This window comes from Pelodiscus sinensis, chromosome 21 (genome assembly GCF_049634645.1).
Source record: "Pelodiscus sinensis isolate JC-2024 chromosome 21, ASM4963464v1, whole genome shotgun sequence".
In the NCBI taxonomy this organism is placed as follows: Eukaryota; Metazoa; Chordata; order Testudines; family Trionychidae; genus Pelodiscus; species Pelodiscus sinensis.
Window position 1 is genome coordinate 20,856,482 of NC_134731.1, and position 13,449 is coordinate 20,869,930.

The 13,449-nt window shown below is 47.0% G+C and overlaps 1 protein-coding gene across 3 annotated transcripts in view; it reads left to right on the top strand.

Annotated features, from left to right (window-relative positions):
* Window positions 1-13,449, top strand: part of CALN1 (calneuron 1) — a 319,581-nt gene that overhangs the window by 210,401 nt on the left and 95,731 nt on the right. The window lies entirely within an intron of this gene.

Here is a 13,449-nt window from a genome sequence, read left to right on the forward strand (position 1 = left end):
TGTTGTCATATATACCCTGGTTTATGTAATTTCCACTCTAGCTCATCTGAGGGCTCATGAAAGCTCATGATATAATATATTTGTTAGTCTCTAGAACAAGACTGCTCATTGTTTTCAATGTCAAAAATGATTGTAAAATCATTTCCCTACTTCCCATCTAGCTCGAATTAGCATGTGTGGAATATTTTATCAAGCTTTTCTGGCTGTCGTGGATCCCTTGTTTGCAGTAGTCTGTAGTAATGCACCTTGTTCAGTCAGGGCATCTGTCACTTATGACAATTGCTGAGACAAATATACCTATTGTAGCCTGTTGTGATGACCATTCTGGGAATGCTGTTGGTTCAGCAGATTCAGGAAATTTGTCTCCAAACTCCTGTAGATCGCTGTGTACGCTTGATTTTGTTTATCACTTCAAGACTCTCTTCTCTTTGCCCTCAGAAAAGGGATGTTAGGGAAAGGTCATGAGAGACTAGAATCCTGTTGTACTCTTCTTACTTCCCACACCAGTGTGCGCTGATTACCGTCAGACAGCTGACTGCTGATTGCTGTACACAGGAATCCAATTAGGTGAGTTAAACCCCCATATCAATCACCCTCATGCACACTTGCATATGAGACAGAGAATCAAAATCTTTATGATAATCAAGGTAAAGTGGCCAATTAAAGTCCATTAAAATTGTCAAGTTGAAAATCCAAACCCTCTCTCTACTTCTACACCTTCTCAATCCTCTCTGTTTGACAAACAACACCTGACTTCATTTATTGTTTGTGGCAAAATGTGCCAGAGACGAATATAGTACTGAAAGCATCATGAAAGTCGGAGTGTACATAATGGGGATACATCCAGTCCTAGAGGCAGGAGGAAAGCGAAAATGTTTTGATTTAAGGTTTACAAACCTCAGAATCGGTTGCAATGTACCTGCAATAGGTTTCAAAGGTTGTCATGTTTTTCAGTATATACCATTAAACTTTGACCACTTTGCTAATTTTTTGAGAACTCACTGTACTGAAGCTCTGTAGTGCCAGAAGGACCCTGTGCCTAACATGCTGTGTTATTTCAAAAACACCTGCTATCTTATTATATGTATGTACCTGCTCCAAATTTAAGGCAAGAATATCCTCCGCACGACTGGCTTTCCCCAGTGGTTCAGCAGGGCACGTCAGGCACTTCCACAAAAAGTGGAAATGACACACACGATTGGTACTTGGACCTAAAGCCTCAATTGCACTGTCAAATAATTGCATGCACGGTTATTAGGAGGACAATGGTTCATATGGCCAGCAAAGCTTATCTGCTTCAGCTGCATGTGCAATCCTATGGCTGGCTGTCTAAATCATAGGAATTACCCCCAGGATTCATTGAAGAGCCATGCTCGCCAAATCAAATGCTGGTTTGAGGTCAGGGTCAGAAGTGTTCGGCACTGGGTTTTGACATGTGCTCAATGCAGCGCTGGGCAAGATTCGACCCGGGGCTGGATCTGGCCTGCTTATGACTTTAATCCATCCCGCAGGCGGCACCTGGCTGCTTTCCGTTTCTATCCTGCTGCTTCCGGATTTCCAGGTGGTGGCTCAGGCAGCAGGATTCTATTTGAATGGCTCCTGACTCCTGGCTGCACTGCTACCCTGGCAGGAGCCGGAGATGTGAGCCCTTTAAATAGCCTCAGCAACCCCAGGTGGTTGTCAGGCAACACGGTAGAGGCGGGACCAGGAGCCAGGAGCCCTTTGTTGTGTTTTTAATTCAAAGCCTCCTGCCCCAGGCAATTGTGAGGGAAAACGAGTCCCTCGTCCTGCCCCTTCTGGTGAGGGAGAGGGAGGAGCTAGCCCGTGATCACATACTAACATTCATTAAGTGCCCCCCTAGGAAAATTACTGCCCACACCCAGCTTAATGCCTGATAATTTAGTGATGTCAGAGCACCTGTAGCTCTCATCAGCATTAGTAAGAGCTGCAGGCTAAATGAACCTCAGAAAACCAGCCTTAGTGCTCTCTAGGGCTGTGTCTAGACTGGCAAGTTTTTCCGCAAAATCATCTGCTTTTGTAGAAAAACTTGCCAGCTGTCTACACTGGCCGCTTCAATTTCCGCAAGAACACTGACGATCTCGTGTAAGATTGTCAGTGTTCTTGCGGAAATACTATGCTGCTCCCGTTCGGGCAAAAGCCCTCTTGCGCAAATCATTTGTGCAAGAGGACCAGTGTAGACAGCACAGTACTGTTTTCTGCAAAAAAGCCCCGATCGTGAAAATGGCGATCGGGGCTTTTTTGTGGAAAAGCGTGTCTAGATTGGCCACGGATGCTTTTCCGCAAAAAGTGCGTTTGCGGAAAAGCGTCCTGCCAATCTAGATAAGCATTTCCAGAAAATCATGCCAGTGTAGACATAGCCTAGGTGTGTAGTATGTAATGCCATTGAGAGCAGAGTCTTTTCCAGCTTTCAGATTTCTAAAATTTTGATCCCTGCTCTCGGGGTGATTGTTAAAAAGCGGCATGGACACTTGTATTACAATTAAGACACTGGGAATGAAGGGCACAGCTGCAATTCTAGGTGGTGGTTTTTGGCTGTCCTGTTAGTGATTTACCATCCGTGGCCTTGAAGTTGAGAGAGAAGAGGACAGAGTAGTATCAATTTGCCTCTCTGTTGCTGTTGAGTTTAACGCTGCATGCCTTTCCCCTGCTGGTCTGATCTTGCTACATATATCTGCTCAGATAGGTTTGTAGCACCTCTTACGCAGTCATGTTGTGACTTTTCCGTGGCTTGCTGCTCATTTCTGTTCATCAGGGGCCTCACCTGATATGCGCTTCACGAGTATCTGATGGGTTCGCCCGTGGCTAGCTATTTCACCTTCTGTTGATGCTCATATTTGGCTAGGCTTCAGGCATTTTTCTCTGATAATGTCTTTGATCAGCTGATGCCCACTCCAGAGCCTTTCACTGTTTTAATGAGGTCACAGCTCAAGTACATGAATTGCACTTATACTTAACTTCTTCAGGCAAAAGAGGACACTCCCATGTACTCACATATGCACATGTATCGATTATACAGAAAAAGGATGTTAAAAGAACATGATTGGGGTTACAAAATCAAGCACTGAAAAGTTAGGATGTACTGAAGCTTTTTGTGGAGCCTTAATCCAGTGCCCTTGTACGTAAGCAGTATGATAGAGTCTCAGATTGCATGATGTCCTACCTGTGACTCCGGGGATCTTTCATCAGCCTCTGAATCAATAACTGTGTTTCTGTGCTTATCTTTGTCAATCATTTAATGACCATTTACAGCAGACTGCATTGGTGGACCTGTCCTACACCGTTCTCACTGTAGTCCCATTGACTTCAATGAGATTATTGCATATGCGAGGAAAACGTACGTATGTTCAATTGTGCCCTCCTACCCCACTTTAAAAAAATGAAGACAGCATTGCTGGGAAGGTGTCGCATAGCACACAGGGAAAAACACTGTCCCAATATCAATGGACTTAATTTGCTAGGATGTTAGTATATTTTAATGGGAAAAAAGCCAGGCCAAAATCTAGTGAATAAAACTGGGAGAAAAATCAGTTTTAGGGCATGTGACATGGACGAATGCAGACTGACATCTTGAGAAATGATACGTTCGGAAAGGCGAGGAGGGTTCACTGCTTGATTATAAAAATATTTCAGTGTTTCTTTCCTTTTTTTGTGTGATCATACAATTGCAGGCAGATTGTCTGAGCTAATTCCTGCTTTGTCTGTCAGTGGTATGAACCTAGAGTGATTCTGCTTTTAGGCCCTGCTCCTGCAACTGCAACGCAGAGTCCTATGGCGCCTTAAAGACTAACAGATTTTTCTGGGCATCAGCTTTTGTAGGCAAAAACCCACTTTGTCAGAATAGCACACGGGTGATGTGTGTGTGGGGGGGGGTGCATGTGGGGCCAAGGTGAGAGGGATCGGCCAGCCCGGGGGGGGAGGGCTAGCAGGCCAGAGGGCTGGCTCCAGCAGCGAGAGTCCATGCTGTGCCCCCTCCCTCCTGCACTCACCGGCAGCGGCAGGCACAGCAAAGCGACTCCAGCTGACACTGCTCTGGCCACGGTGCTCCAGCAGAGAGGCGGGACTGCCGCAGTGCTAGCCAGAAGGAAGTGGCGTCGCCAGAGCCACCTTGCTGCACCTTCCCTGCCACCGCTGATGGTGAACGCAGGGGTGGTGGGCGCGGTGCAGACTCACTGGCTCTGTGGCCTTGCTAGTCCCCCTGGGCTGCCTTAGATGGGGGAAGAGGCGGGGCAGAGAAGGGGGGCAGGGAGAGGACAGAGCAGGGCAGGGAGAGGTGGGGCCTGTGTTAAAGGGGGTGTCCTGGCCCTTTCCAGGCTGGGGGGGGATGTGACCAGTACCCCCTCCTTCTTTCCCTGTTACCAGTCACCTCTGCTTACAAGGCTACCACTCCGGTACTTTCTCTTGCAACTGGATCACTCAGAATGTATCTATTTTTTAGAAAGGCAGTGGGAGCTGTAGCGTGTCCAGAGCATCTGACAATATAGTTGCTCGTACGTAAGTGCCTAACTTTAGTCATCCAGGCATGGAAAGCATGGGCCAAAATGGATCGTGTATCAAGCAGATGGACTGATACATTTGTGGGGAATCATGATGTATCAATAAATGAGTTGAATGTGCAGAGACTGGTACACGACACCCCTGACTCCAATCATAGCAATAGCCTGTATTTATGTCCTGCAGAATCCTTCAGGCTAAATCAGACCAAAACATGTAATAACTATAAACTGATACACACTGTCTGCAGAGCTAATTGAGTCCTACACTAAACCACAGCTCCCTTGGGGGTGAAGAGCAAGCAGCACACACCCAAACTGCTTAGAAGAAGAGACCCTTGTTCAAGAGAACCCGCCGAAGAAATAGCGACTGGCAGCATGTAGTTGTCAGAACAGGAATTTGGCTAGGACTGCAGGCCAGGGTTCCTGTTCCGAGAAACGCTCTGGTATCTCTGCCTGCACTTACATCCGGGGTTCAGTTTTGCAACTTTGAGGAGTTTGACCAGCCTAATCAATGCCATGTCTCACCTGTAGATGGCAATATTTAATATGTGCTCACCACGGCGCCATGATCAGAAAGGAAAAAATGTCCGTCCAAAGGAGCCTGAGGGCTAGACCCTTGATTAATCATAAAATCATAGAGCTGGAAGAGACCTTAGAAGGCCATCAAGTCCAGCCCCCTGCTCTAGGCAGGACCAATCCCAACTAAATCAACCCGGCCAGGGCTTTGTCAAGTTGGGACTTAAACACCTCTTGGGATGGAGACTCCACTACTTGCCTAGGTAACCCATTCCAGTGCTTCACTCCCCTCCTAGTAAAATAGTTTTTCCTAATATCCAACCTGGACCTCTCCCCCCGCAATTTGAGACCATTGCTCCTTGTTCTGCCATCTGTCACTACTGTGAACAGCCTCTCTCCATCCTCTTTGGAACCCCCTTCAGGAAGTTGAAGGCTGCTATCAAATCCCCCTCACTCTTCACTTCTGCACAATAAATAGACCCAACTCCCTCAGCCTCTCCTTGTAGGTCATATGCTCCAGCCCCCTAATCATTTTGGTTGCCCTCTGCTGGACCCTCTCCAATGCGTCCACATCCTTCCTGTAAAAGCGGCGAGGAGTCCTGTGGCACCTTATAGACTAACTGAAGTGTTGGAGTATAAGCTTTCGTGGGCAAAGACCCACTTCGTCAGATGCATGTAGTGGAAATTTCCAGAGGCAGGTATAACTATGGAGGCCAGAATCAGGCTGGAGATGACGAGGTGGATCCAATCAGGGAGGATGTAATTCGGGGCCCAGAACTGGACACAATACTCCAGATGTGAGCTCACCAGAGCCAAGTAAAAAGGAATAATTCTTCTCTGGATCGACTGGCAATGCTCCTCTTAATGCACCCTAGTATGCCATTAGCCTTCTTGGCTACAAGGGCACCCTGTTGACTCATATCCAGCTTCTCATCCACTGTAACCCCCAAGTCCTTTTCTACAGAACTGCTGCTTAGCCAGTTGGTCCCCAGCCTGTAACAATGCTGGGGATTCTTCCGTCCCAAGCATTCTGAAAAGTTGATTAGCTTATCAGTTTGTTGTAATTGCGTCATCTTCACCTGGCAGCTTTCTCCTTTGTGTATGTGTGAGATTTGTACTGCGATGGGCACTGGGTTTGTGTACAGTTTAGATCAAATAGTAATTTAAAAGATCGGATGCTGGGTGGGTAAGAATATTGTGGTGGTTCCAAGGGGAATATGCCTCCCTTAATTCAAAATTAATGAATTGTGCTGGACAGGACATAGTTTTCCTGTTTTAGGAGAAGTTTCAAGATTTTAAAAATTTTCGTAAACAAAAAAAATTGGACTGGGTCAGTTGAAACATTTGGGTGTGATAAAATTGAAACATTTTGTTTCCATGGTCACCTTATAAGAATGTGTAGGAAAAGTGTCATTTCAGTACAAAACAGTTGTTTCAATCCCAAAACATAAGAACGGCCAGACTGGGTCAGACCAAAGGTCCATCTAGCGCAGTACCAGTCATGTGACTGGCCAATGCCAGGCGACTACTGGTGCTGTAGCCCGCTCCAGCAGGGAGAGGGTTACAGGCAAGCCAGAGGAGGCTTGCTCAACCCTGGCCAATTAGGGCGGGGAGCAGTCAGTCAGCCAGAGCCAAGCTGGGCCCTATAAAAGACTGCAAGGCCTGAGAGAAACACACTGTTGCTCCAACTCTGGAGAAAGAGGGACTTGGCTGCATGAGAAGCTAGAGCATGGATTCCCAAACTGGGGGGCTCCCCCCTGGGGGAGCATGAAGAAATTCCAGGGGGGGGGCGCGAGGTGACCCAGACCCCCGTTCCCCATCAACCCCCCCAAGTTTTTCTGCTATTTTTGTTTTTCATTTCCGGTCAGTTCCTTTTTTTTTCTCAACAAGTTTTGCTGCTATTTTGGGGAGGGGGCAGGCATGTGAGGGTTTCTCAAAAATCAAAAAGGGGGCGTGATGCCGAAAAGTTTGGGAACCACTGAGCTAAAGGGTCCTTGTGACAGAGCAGTGCTAGGGACAGGCAGGCAGAGCAGGGGAGTTCTCGCCTTCAGGCCTGATACGGGGCCTGAGCATACTGGGGCTGCAGGGAGCAGCCAGGGCAGGAGAAGGCAGCAGGTCCACACCCCCTGGCCGATAATGAGAGGCCATTTCAGACAGCAGTTTGAGTCTGAGGCAGAGGCTAGATGACGACTGTCACTGGGTCACTGAGCCGAGGTGAGTACAGGGGATTGAGGTTCCCTAGGAGGGGAGGACCCCAGAGTTCAGGGGAACTGCAGTGGGGGAGTACTGGGAGGAAAGGTTCGCCGAGGGACATGGCTCTGGACAAAGAGCAGCAGAAGTCAGGGAACAGAGGGTGAGACACTGGCAAGAGGGAGTGTTCTAGGACTGGAAGAGCTAGTTCCTGAGAAGACCAACAGGAGGTGCCTTGCCAGTGAGTCAACCATGCAACAATGACCCAGGGAAATGAACAGAAAATGTAATCATCAAATGATCCATTCCCCTTAACCCTGACAAACAGAGGCTAGGGACACCATTCCTGCCCACCCTGGCTAGTAACCAATGATGGGCTCATCATTTTTGAACCCTGTTATAGTCCTGGACTTCACAACATCCTCAGGCAAGGAGTTCCACCAGTGGACTGCATTGTGTGAAGAAATAACCAGAATGTTTTTATTTGAAAATATTGACCCAAGATATTTTGATTGAAACTTTTTTTTTCCAGAACTGAGAATTTATCAAAACCAATTATTTCCCCCAAACCAGGGTTTCCCAACCTATGGGTCAGGACCCAAATATGGGTTGCCATTACCAAGTGTTTCCCCTGGTGGCTCTTGAGAAGCCATTCATGCATTTTTTTGAATTGCATTGGGTCACCAAGTCTTCCTGAATTGCCAAAATGGGTCCCGATCTGGAAAAGGTTGAGAACCGCTGCGCTAAACAGTGTCAGGTTTGACAAATCAGTATTTTCTAATGGAAAAAAATGTTTTATTGAAAATTCCTCATCAGCTGTAGAAATAACATGATTATTGGATGCACAGTTTGAGTCTGCATAAAAGACTCTTATTTTCAGAAAGTCCTGAGACATCAATCCTTAGAAAACCAGGTTTCTTTAAAGGGGTCTCAAGTTGGGTCACAGAAAAACTACTTTCGAAAACATCGGCCTTTAGTATTTCATAGAATCATAGAATCATAGGACTGGAAGGGACCTCAAGAGGTCATCGAGTCCAGCCCCCCGCCCTCAAGGCAGGACCTAGCTCCACCTACACCATCCCTGACAGATGTCTATCTAACCTGTTCTTAAATATCTCCAGAGAGGGAGATTCCACCACCTCCCTTGGCAATTTATTCCAATATTTGACCACCCTGACAGTTAGGAATTTTTTCCTAATGTCCAATCTAAATCTCCCCTGCTGCACTTTAAGCCCATTACTCCTTGTCCTGTCCTCAGAAACCAAGAGGAACAAATTTTCTCCTTCCTCCTTGTGACACCCTTTTAGATATTTGAAAACCGCTATCATGTCCCCCCTTAATCTTCTTTTTTCCAAACTAAACAAGCCCAGTTCATGAAGCCTGGCTTCATAGGTCATGTTCTCTAAACCTTTAATCATTCTTGTCGCTCTTCTCTGTACCCTTTCCAATTTCTCCACATCTTTCTTGAAATGTGGCGCCCAGAACTGGACACAGTACTCCAGCTAAGGCCTAACTAGTGCAGAGTAGAGCGGCAGAATGACTTCACGAGTTTTGCTTACAACACACCTGTTGATACAACCTAGAATCATATTTGCTTTTTTTGCAACAGCATCACACTGTTGACTCATATTTAACTTGTGGTCCACTATGACCCCTAGATCCCTTTCTGCCATACTCCTTCCTAGACAGTCACTTCCCATCTTGTATGTATGGAACTGATTGTTCCTTCCTAAGTGGAGCACTTTGCATTTCTCTTTATTAAACCTCATCCTGTTTACCTCTGACCATTTCTCTAACTTGCTAAGGTCATTTTGAATTATGTCCCTATCCTCCAAAGAAGTCGCAACCCCACCCAGTTTGGTATCATCTGCAAACTTAATAAGCGTACTCTCTATCCCAATATCTACATCATTGATGAAGATATTGAACAGTACGGGTCCCAAAACAGACCCTTGAGGAACTCCACTTGTTATCCCTTTCCAGCAGGATTTAGAACCGTTAACAACAACTCTCTGTCTACAGTTATCCAGCCAATTATGGCGCCCGTGGGCACCGTGTTGGGAACCACTGCTCTAGATGGTGCTTGGTCCTGCCGTAAGGACAGAGGACTTCCAGTTTCCTTCCAGTTCTAATTTTCTAGGATTTCACTAAGACTATCACGGGATGTGCTCATCATTGCTTGACTCTGTAATGGAGAAACCTGGATTAACTCCACTGTGGTTCTGTTCATTAGTGCGGATGCTCTTTTCAGGAAAAATCTCATGCATGAAAAAAATAGGTGGATCTCTCACTTCAGCCAAAGACAAGGAGCATGTAACTTGACTTCCCCACCCCATTTTTGTGATCATCGTAAAGGGAATATTGTATGAAAACCAGTGTCATTCATGTGTCAAAAGCATAAACAAGAAGATGCAGTGAACTTAAGGTTCCGTCAATACGTTTCTCAGATGCTTTGGACTGTCGTATATCTACTTATAATTTTGTTGTTTGTGTTTTGCTTCATGTGCCATTATTTAGAGAATGGAAATGCTACCAAAATAGTGTAAAGTACATTTCTGGAAGAAAGATAATATACTATATTAGACCATAAGTCTGACACCAAGCCTGCCAATGGGGGGTGAGAAGAAAGGGGGAACTCCCCTGGGGCCCAGGGATACAAAAGGGCCCAGAACTCCCAGCTGCTGTAGCAGCTACTATAGGAGTAGTGGCAGCTGGAGCCCTGGTCCCTTTAAAACACCACCAGAGCCGTGTGCTCCAGGTGGCTCTGAACGCTGGTTGGCGTAGTCTCAGCTGTGCTGAGAGCTGGCTGTGCCAGCCCCGCCCCTTCTGCCTGAAGTCCCGCCCCTTCTGGGAGTGCAGAGCTGGCCTGCCCCCACCTGGACCTAGGGCCTGGTATTTGCATCTTACACTGAGGTTCCTTATTCCTACTTCCCTAGAATAAATGTGAACCCCTTCAGCTCAGTAACTGAACTTTCTGGCTCCTCAGTAGGAAAGCCTATAGAAACTGCTGGTTACTCTGTTGCTATGAGTACTTTTTTTTTGCCTTGGAAAAAACAAGGTGATCAATTCTCAAGTCCCCTCCAGCAATTCACTTAGCATTTGCTGGCTTCTTGCCCGCTACCAATATTCTCCAGTAGAGAGGGAGGGAAACACATATCAGCTGTCACAGAAAAAAAATAAAGAGTCGAGGAAATAATTATAATGCAAGTGTTGGATCGGTCAGATTGTGACAAATAAACCTAAAATGCAAAATCTCCCTTCTGCCTAAGGGAAAATGAGGTTCTTTTCTGTTATTTAACATCATAGTGCAGATAACAGTAGTGTTTCAGTGCTGCGAATATACATCAGGTTTGATTTTCAAGACAATTGCTGTGTGTTGCCTATAAAACACACCGGGGCATAAGAAGAGGCACACAATTGCCCGGGGTAAATTGAACCATAACTTCACACTCCACAATAAACTCAGGTTTGAGATGAATATAGGTTGTAGCTCATTCTGATGACTGAAACTTTACAAACTCTTTATCAAATTTCTTACATTTTTTGATCCACAATGGGAGCTTGGAAACATAATCACCGAGAACTCCTCAGGCGATCCAGCTGCTCTTTTAAACTTCCTGAGTTGTACGCTCAAGGACCCGAGCTGAGTCAAATTCTTCTCTCCAACAGGAGAGACGACATCCATCCTGAGTTTGCTGGTCATATGGGCCTCAGTGGGTCAGAGGTACAGCTCAAGGACCCGAGCTAAGTCTAATTCTTCTCTCCAGCAGGAGAGACGACATCCATCGTGAGTTTTCTGGTCATATGGGCCTCAGTTGGTCAGAGGTTCAGGCCTAAGTGCAATTGTTTGAACAGTTTCATCAAGACATCTCTCAGGGATGGTCTAGATCAGTGGTCTCCAACCATTAGAGGCTGCCGGGCGCCAGGGGGCGTGGCCGTTCGCCTGCAAGACGCCAGAGGGCAGGGACACTTGTGCGCCCGGAGGCGGGCCGCCGGCGGGCCCCCCCCATAGCCGTGTGCTCGGGGGCAGGCCCCCCCCCATTGCGCCACGCGCCCGTGTCCGGCGCCCCCTCCAAGTGCTGCACACCCGGGTCTGGCGCTTCCCCCATGCGCCGCGCGCCCAGAGCGCGGACAGCCAATTCGCGGCGCTCCCGGGACCGGCGCTCACCGTGCGCCATGCGCCCGAGCTGGCTCCAGCACAATGCATGCGCCACGTGCCCGGGCCCTGGCAGCCCTGAGCACTTGGCGGGCGCTCACAAATGCCCCCGTGGGCGCCATGGCGCCCGTGGGCACCGTGTTGGGGACCACTGCTCTAGATGGTGCTTGGTCCTGCCGTAAGGACAGAGGACTTCCAGTTTCCTTCCAGTTCTAATTTTCTAGGATCTTTGGATTTGTCTGTGCCATGCCATTGGGGCACGCCAGAGCTTGTTCTTCCCTCAGTTACCGCCCGTTGAAGTGCGAGGGGGCTGCACTTGTGTGGAGGACAGAGTTAGGCTTTTTGAAGACGGTCATTTTGAGTTTCTGATCTGTGCTTGTTTCAGTCTCGGGGCATGTATTTTTGTACCCACAACAGGTTACTAAGATTAATGTGGAAAACCGTTCTCAGCAATGGTCCCAGGAGCCTGGGCTGATAACAGTTGGAGCTGTCCTCTGGACTGTTTTCAGTAAAGTTGCCGAAAGCTTGGCTGAAGCTCCGTGGGACAGGGACACCTGATCTTTCAGTCCTCAGGCAAAGCACCCACGGATATCAGTTAACACGAGGTCAATGGGAATCTTGGTAGAACTCATCAAGCTCAATCTTAGAATCCTAGCTTTGTTAAGTTCTACACACATTATAGAAATACACAACTGCCTGAGGCTCATGAACTCTCGCAATGCTAGCAACACAGTGTCACTCAACAGATCCGTTCATCAATCTGCCCAACAGGAGGACACTGCTGGTCCAGCCAGTTCTCTGGTGTTCGTGGGGTTGTTTTTGTTTTGTGTTGTGTGGCCTCAGCAGTTGGTTTGGCAATTGATTGATGAAGCTGGAGTTCACTGAGGAACAAAACAACTATGTAAGAAAACAGCAATATGAGAGAGAAGCAGAGCCACAACCCTGGGGAATCTGGGTGGCAAGCAATGTTCCTGCTAATATTTTCCATTTAGGTGCAGAATAATTTTTGCTATGTGCACCCAGGCATGTGTAAGTGTGCACCACCAGGAGTAACACAAACTTAGCTGGGGGTGCTCTGCTAATCAACTGGCCAGCATTGGAGTCTCTCCTGAGTGGCCACACAAGTACTCAGCTTACAGGGAACACTGGATACAAACTGTGGCTACTTTTCCAGAGGAAGTCAGCAATTCAGACCTGGTATTAATAGATCCATTGACTGAATGAATCGGAGGCATATGGGCAATTAAAAAAAAGTCTTCATAAGGAACCTGAAAGGCAATGGTAATATGACCAGTTATACTGTATGTCAGTCTAGCGCTCTGTCTTTCAAGTGTAGAGTTTGTTTAAAAAAAAAAAGACTGTAGGAATGACTGTCAGATTCTAGGGCCTTGCTCAGACATGTAGAGCAACTTTCCTGACTCACTTTGGCACCCAGATAGGTCCCCTTAGTTCCTGCACAGTTTTGCTTATTGAGGTTTGAATGTTTCCATTGGCCACAGGGATCCTGCAGTGAGACATGTAACGGGAAATTTAGGCTGAGATTTGTTTATTGATTTCATTTCACACTGAATAGCAACCTTGGAAGCAATTAAACCGAACTACAACAGTAGGTTCACTGTGTTAACAGCTGAATGAGAATATTGCCTGTACATAATGTCATCATGTTGTTCCATCCCTGTCCTCTTACAGTAACATTTTTGTGTTTTTTATAAACCAGGAGGAGACTTTTCTAACCACCATCCTTGCAATCTTCTCTTTGGATCATAAAATCGAGCAGCCTTTTATGGGCTATAAATGAGGTGCTTGCAATCAAAATGGGACTGATGGTTTTGCCGATGGGCGCTTAAATCCAAATGCTGAGCTGCTGCAAGCTCGCTAGTGTAGCCATAGCCTTTAAAGAGATACCGGTAGCTTTTGCCCACTGCCAAACAGAAGGCATACCTTCTTGGAGTGGAGTCCCACTGTGTAAGTCCCACTTACATACGTTGGAGAGAAATTAGCTGCTTATTTAGGAGAGACCTGATGAGCTCCCCTCTGGGTGTATCTACACAGCAGGGCTGAACCTGAAATAAG